The sequence below is a fragment of the Stegostoma tigrinum genome, unplaced genomic scaffold, assembly GCF_030684315.1.
Source record: "Stegostoma tigrinum isolate sSteTig4 unplaced genomic scaffold, sSteTig4.hap1 scaffold_275, whole genome shotgun sequence".
Taxonomy (NCBI): Eukaryota; Metazoa; Chordata; class Chondrichthyes; order Orectolobiformes; family Stegostomatidae; genus Stegostoma; species Stegostoma tigrinum.
The window spans coordinates 194,680-202,182 of NW_026728203.1; the positions used below are offsets into that span (position 1 = coordinate 194,680).

Below are 7,503 nucleotides of genomic sequence, written 5' to 3' on the forward strand. Positions count from 1 at the left end.
TGCATACAGGCACCAATGAGAGAGAGGGGGTGGGTGTGTTAAGCAGAGCTGCTCACAGGTGGAGATGAGAGCCAGGTCTGGATGGTTATTCTGTGATTGGAACAGCAGGAGGCCATTCAGCATCTCAAACCTGCTGTCCCACTCAATCAGGTCATGGGTCATGGGTCATGGGTCATTTGTATAACAAGGTGTTGAGCTGGATGAACACAGCAGGTCAGGCAGCATCAGAGGAACAGAAAAGCTGATGTTTTAGGTCTGGACGCTTCTTCATAAGTTATTTGGCTCTTTTTTAAAAAGAACTGCATTTGGTTTGAAAAAAGCTTTAACATTTTGTTTCTAAATTAAGGTGGTTGTGACAAACTGCACGAGGAAGTCAATGAAGAAGAGGTGTCAGTTTCTCAGCCCGTTGTGCTGGGATATGAGACTGAAAGGTGGGAAATTGGCTCTGGGTCATAGAAAACTGTGACAGGATCAGACGGGGCAAGGACAGGAAGGATGTTCCCAATGGGGGGGGGGAGTCCAGGATCAGAGTATCCTGATGTAAGAGGACTGGGTTGGACATTTAAGACTGAGAGGAATACAAACCCAAAATTTACAAAAGTTCCTGGGTGGACATTCAGAGGATTTTTAATGACAGAGGCCATTCATCCCATCATGTCCGTATCGGCTTCCGAAAGAGCTACCCCCCTAGTCCCCCTCCCCAGCCCTATACCCTCTATATTAATCACATCCAAGTATATCTCCAGCTCTTGTTTTGAAGCCACCTATGGGATCTACCTCCGCCACTCTCCCAGGCATCACATTCCAAATCCTAACAACCTTCTGAATAGAGAGGTTTGTTCTCATCTCAGAGCTCCCTTCCTGACAAACTGTGACCCCTCATTACTGCCATAATCAACTGGTGAAAACAGAATGTTCTCCTTTACCCTGACAGAATTGTACATTATTTTGATCACTTCCACAGAGTCACCTCTTAAACATTTATGCTCCAAGGAGATTTACCCCAATTTCTTCCATCTTTCCTTGTATCTGAAACACCTCATTCCTGGTGTCATTCTCGTAAATGCCCTTTGAACTCTGTCCAGGGCTTTAATGTCCTTCCTTAAATACCATGCCCAGAACTGAACACAACACTGCACATGTGGTCTAACCCATGATTTGTACAGGTGTAACATCTATTCTTCGCTTTTATACTCTCTGCGTCCATTTGAAAACACACATTTCAAAAAAGCCTTCTCATAGCAGCTTTGTCCAGCTCGGCGTCTTTCCAGTAATCACATACTTGAAACTGAAAGTCCCTCTGCTCCTGTACTCGCCTCAGAATTGTAACATCGAGCCTGTTTTGTCTTTCTACGTTTGTTCAAGCAAAATGCATTCATCTTTTATGTTCAAATTGGAAAGCAATTGGCAACATCAAATCTGACCAAATAAAAATGTATCTGCTGATTCACATATTATCCTTTCCAAAACGAAGCTGTTTTTGGCTTTATCATAGATGATTTACTTCTAATGCGAGGATTGTAATCATATTCCCCACTCTTAGTCCTAGATGAGGATTGAAAAGAAGCAGGATCTCTCTATGTACCCTGTCAAATGCATTAATCCACTTTTGAAACTTGAAGCACAGACGTCCTTTACACTTCTACACAGAAGGACTTGGGCAAAGTATTATCATCGTAACCAATTAACTTTCTGTCCGGGGGTATTCCAGAAATTCTGTGCATAACCATCTTTGGGTCCAACCTGCTAGAACTGTGCACTCCAGATATGTTTGAACTAGAACAAAAGAACCTCCACGCTGAGATATTTGAACAGGTCCGAGATCAGGCCTAACATTAGATTCGCGAATGTGGTGGCTTGCCTTCTTGAACTGTTGTTGATTTAGTGGAGGCAGATCCCCAATGCTCCTGGTGAGGCAATTGCAGCATTTTGATTCACCAACACTGGATGAATGGGGGCTTTGGAAGGTGTTGTCTAAGAAGATTTGGTGGATTTCTACAGCATTTGTTAGACGGCACATATTGTAGTCCCTGTGTGTCAGTGGCGGAAAGAATGAATCTCGCGGCTGCTCTGAGCTGGAGGCTCTTAAGCTCCTGGCGTGTTGGACCGATACCCGTTGACCTGATTCTGTCTGAACAACTCTCTTCTGGCATTAAGAACCTAATAATGAGCTTGACAGTCATTGCTTGGAGCTGGAGGCCATCAAGTTTCTGGAGTGTTGGCCTGATCTCCTGATTCTATCTGACACCGCTCTGGAATTAAGAAGGTAATGAGGAGCATTCAATTCAGTGTCAAAAACCCATCCTTACCGAGCCTGGCCTGCATATGACCCTGCAAGCACAGCGATGTGTGCACCTCTGACCTGGCCTTGTGGCAATTTGAAATGGATAATAAATGCTGTCAGCTCCGAGACATCCACATCCTTTTAATAGAGGAGACTGTCACCCCTGAACATCAGGAACAAGGCAGGCACAGAGCAGTGCATGTGCTGGCACATGCAGGTCAGTTGAGAGCAGGAGAGCTGATTTCATTGAAAATAAAGAGCTAAAGATTGGAACTGCTGATTTCTCGTGGTATTTGGGTTCTAACTTTACTTTCACCTGGTGTTCTTAGCCTATGTAATCTTTACATTGCAGAGCACTGATAGAAGTTGTGCCACACCCGCTCCAAGGTGGGCACTGCTGCCTTGACTAACAGGTCATTCTCTCTGGCGAGTGCACGCGTGAGAGCCTGAGACAAGTGAAAACAAGTTTTCTCATTCTCTTACAGGCAGCCATTAGACTCACTCCTTCCACCAGTGATAAAGGAGCAAAGGAAATGGGAGCGAAACCACTTGTATCCTTTGTAGATAAGCAATTGCTAAAGAGATCAGTGCATCTTCCAGGCTAAATTTTTTTTCCTTTTATATTCTTGTTTGAAAAGTGAATGTATGCTCAAATCATTAGACTCCAAGTGCTAGAAAAAGTCACAGGTGTGGCAACATCTGTCAGGAGATGATAATGTGTCTCAGGTCTTGGGACTGAACAGTTCTTCCCCCAGGTGCAGCCAAACCTGTGATTTCCTGCAGCTGCTTATTCCAATGAGACCTAAGCATTGCACAGGGCAGGGCTCCAGTTCAGTTCCCAACACTTAGGCAGGGGACTGGTCTCAGTCAAGCTATTGACTAGAAGCTGGTCCTGAAAAGTTGTTTGGCTAGTAAACAGTGTTGTACTGACAAAAAAAACCCGAACACTTGTGGGATTTCCACTACATTGATTGCCGACTGAATTCGTACAGACAAAAGAGGAGCAAACTACTGGGGCAGGCATTGAATTAAAGGTTAATCAGAAGTAACAGAAAAGGATTTAATGATCAGGTGTGAAAACAGCAATACCAAGAGCCAGAAGCAGCTGTGAAATTATGCCAAGTACTCAGTTCCATGGTGAACACTATTTTGATTTGCTCAGAGCACAACCGAGTTACTAGCATTATGTCACCATGTACAACAGACACATTATTGACCCCATTCAGCTGAGTGTGAGCCTGTCAAACAGGTACTCTCCCATGCCATTGGCAGGGGCTCCCAGTCTCTTCAGGTTGGTGATGTGATCTCCCAGCTTCTTGATCATCTTCACTTGCTCATCCAAGTAGTGCCTCTCCAGGAAGTCACACAGCTGGAGAAAGCAAAGAGGGGAACTGGTTAAATCCAACAAAATACAGCTTGGGAGACCAAACAGTGAAGTGATGTCATGGAGATTGCCAAATACACTCGAGAAAGTGCTCAGTTTTAGAAACAGGAGGATCTTGGTATAACCCAAGAAAACCCTCCACAATGTCAAAGGAGATCTTGTGGCTAACGAAAAGGACCAAGTGTCTGATCCCTGTTTTTAAATTCAAAATGCCAGATTTAAATACACCACACTCACATGAGGGTCCGTGTGGCCAGAGGCCAGTTTGTGCAGATCCAGCAGACTCTGGTTCACATCCTTCTCCATCTGCAGAGCTCTCTGCATTGCCTCCAGACCATTGCCCCACTCATCCTGCTCTGGCTTCTGGAGGGAGGGAAGCAGGAACAGAAAGCACAGCTCAGCAGGCAGTTGTATCATTAGTCTACATCTGATCAGTTAGTTACCCCTCATCATTGTAGGGGAGGTACTACAGGCCAACTTGACCTTGGCAAAACACCTGCTGTATTTGGTACTGTTCTTGAAGGGGACATTTCTAAACAGATCCTGCTATGCTGTGATCAGAATGATCACAAGGCATCAGAAACATCTTTAGATGTATAAAGGCTTCATACTGATGGTTTCCACACCTGAAAGATTTCTGTTTTCCCTTTTGACACCTCATCTTGTCCAAAGCAACGGTGGACACTGATATTTGCTCACCATCCAGAATACTGGATGATCTCAATTGTCAACTGTTGTTCAATCACAAGTGCAAAAGTGTTTCCTTTTAGTGAAGGGAATCTTATTGTGTGATCAACCCCCCATTCATACAGCATTTGTTCAGTCCTGAAGCTAAACTGATTGAGCTAGCCACAATTGAGTGGTATTTCACAAAAAGCGGCAAAAGAAAGCTTTGGAATCCAACCTTGATGTCCTGCAGGAGGATTCGGCCTCCACGTTTATTCTGGAAAGCCATCAGTTTCTCAGCGTGTTCCCGCTCCTCATGGGACTGCTCCTTGAAGAACTCAGCAAAGTGACGCAGGGCAACATCAAACTGGTCAAATTAAGAGAACTGTGGGGAGAGAGAGAGAAAGGCAGGAAAGGGAAACATATCTGAAGTTAATCAGTGGCACTCCTCAATCAGAAACTAACCTGGTCACCATCTTGATTCCACATTTAAGAACAAAGAAAATCACAGCACAGGAACAGGCCCTTTGGCCCTCCAAGCCTGCACCGATTGAGATCCTGTTTACGTCTGTCAGCTCTTTTCTGCAGTCAGTATCCCTTTGCTCCCTGCCCATCCATGTACCTGTCCAGCTGGATCTTAACACACTAGCGTGACTTCATCTACCACCTCCACAGGTGGTGTGTGCCAGGCTCCCTCCAACCTCTGCGTAAAGAGCTTTCCAAGCATATCCACATGATAAATTGCCCACAGCATTCAGAAGTATGGGGGATATAGGGGAATGTGTCTGGGTGGGATGCTTCAAGGGCCAGTGTGGACTTGGAGCTAACGGGCCTGTTTCCATACTGAAAGGAATCTAACCCAATCTCCCCTAAAAACATTGCTGCTCTTACTTTGAGCTCATGACCCCTGTAATTGAGTCCCCCACTCTAGGAAAAAGCTTCTTGCTATCCACCTCGTCTACACCCCTCATGAATTTGAGGGGGTCAATCAGGACCACACCCCCAAATCTCCCACCTTCTAGTGAAAATAAGCCTCATCTACTCAACCTTGCTTTCTAGCTCACACCCTCCATACCAGACAACATCCTGATGAACCTCCTCTGTACCCCTTCCAAAGCATTCACATCCTTTTGTTAGTGTGGCAACCAGAACTGGACATTTAATTACTGGAACATGATAGACAGGCAGAAACAAGAGGTCTTCTCCCATGGATTATAGCCAAAAGAGAGGACATAGAACCAGCCAATCAGGAACACTGCAGTGAATGAAGGGACACATGGATGAACAGAACCATGAATCGCAGTGAGCTCCAGCATTACCAACATCACCCACCTGAATAACCCCACTCTGTCCTACCTTCTCCCCAGCACTAAGTTCAACTTGTTTCTTCAGTATTTCACATTTGGAGTGTGAGAACATACCACACTTGTCTTTCCTCCTACTGAATAGCTAGGAGGATGACTTCTGAGGAAGGGTCACTGGACCCAAAACATGAACTGATTTCTCTATAAGTCCTGCCAGATCTGTAAAGCTATTCCAGCTCTTTATGCTGTTCCTAATTTCCAGGAGTTGCTGTTCTTTTAGAACAGAAAAACTCATTTAGGGCCAGAGCAGAGGACAGCCTGGCAAATGGAGCAACATTTTAAGAGCGCAAGTACATTTTGCACAGAAACATTCACACTAGGGAAAAGTGTTTCTTTAAAAAATTGCAACCAAATTTAAAGGAAAATATAGGTTTATCAGCAACACCAGCTCATCCCTTCAGAGCAAGGAGAAAAATCACAAAAGGGGTACATTGTCCAGAGATAACAAAGTGGCCATTGTCACCCAGGAGTCAGTTGCAATACAAGACAAACATCAAGTTTCCAACAGAGTCAGTGTGAACCATTTCACTGGATTCAGTCAGGGAAGGGCCACAGACCAAAACACATGCTACAACTAAATCATTAAACTAAGCAAGAAAATAAACCTAAGAGAGTCAATGCAAGTCTATCACAGGCTTCAATTTGAGGTCAGGTCCTCAATGTGACAAAGCTCACCATGGAGAGGTAAACATAGGAGGAATAGAGCTCCAGGTTGATCTGCTTGTTAACAGCATCCTCACAGTCCTTGTGGTAATTCTGACACACTTGGGAGACCATCCGAACTATCCCCACTGACTAAAACCAAAACCACTCAAGAAGTGAGTTGCTCTTCCACAAGCTCTGTATTTATACTCCTGGGGCCATCCTGCACTCACCCATGGAGGGGTAGAACTGATGATGACTGACAGTTGCTGCTAGCCAATCAGGAACCACCCATGCATACAGGCACCAATTAGAGAGAGGGGGTGGGTGTGTTAAGCAGAGCTGATCGCAGGTGGAGATGATAATCAGGTCTGGATGGTTATTCTGTGATTGGAACAGCAGGAGGCCATTCAGCATCTCAAACCTGTTGCTCCACTCAATCAGGTCATGGGTCATTTGTATAACAAGGTGTTGAGCTGCATGAACACAGCAGATCAAGCAGCATCAGAGGAACAGGAAAGCTGACGTTTCAGGTCTGGACACTTCTTCATAAGTTATTTGGCTCTTTTTTAAAAAGAACTGCATTTGGTTTGAAAAAAGCTTTAACATTTTGTTTCTAAATTTAAGGTGGTTGTGACAAACTGCACGAGGAAGTCAATGAAGAAGAGGTGTCAGTTTCTCAGCCTGTTGTGCTGGGATATGAGACAGAAAGGTGGGAAATTGGCTCTGGGTCGTAGCAAACTGTGACAGGATCAGACGGGGCAAGGACAGGAAGGATGTTCCCAATGATGGGGGGAGTCCAGGATCAGGGTATCCTGATGTAAGAGGACTGGCTTGGACATTTAAGACAGAGGAATACAAACCCAAAATTTACAAAAGTTCCTGGGTGGACATTCAGAGGATTTTTAATGACAGAGACCATTGAGCCCATCATGTCCGTATCGGCTTCCGAAAGAGCTACCCACCTCGTCCCCATCTCCAGCCCTATACCCTCTTTATTCATCACATCCAAGTATATATCCAGCTCTTGTTTTGAAGCCACCTATGGGATCTACCTCCGCCACTCTCCCAGGCATCAGATTCCAAATCCTAACAACCTTCTGAATAGAGAGGTTTGTCCTCATCTCAGAGCTCCATTACTGACAAATTATGACCCCTCATTA

At 44.9% G+C, this 7,503-nt stretch overlaps 1 pseudogene; it reads right to left on the reverse strand.

Annotated features, from left to right (window-relative positions):
• Positions 1–3,506: 3,506 nt before the first annotated feature.
• Positions 3,507–6,475, reverse strand: LOC132208069 (ferritin, heavy subunit-like; annotated as a pseudogene).
• Between the last annotated feature and the right edge of the window lie 1,028 nt (positions 6,476–7,503).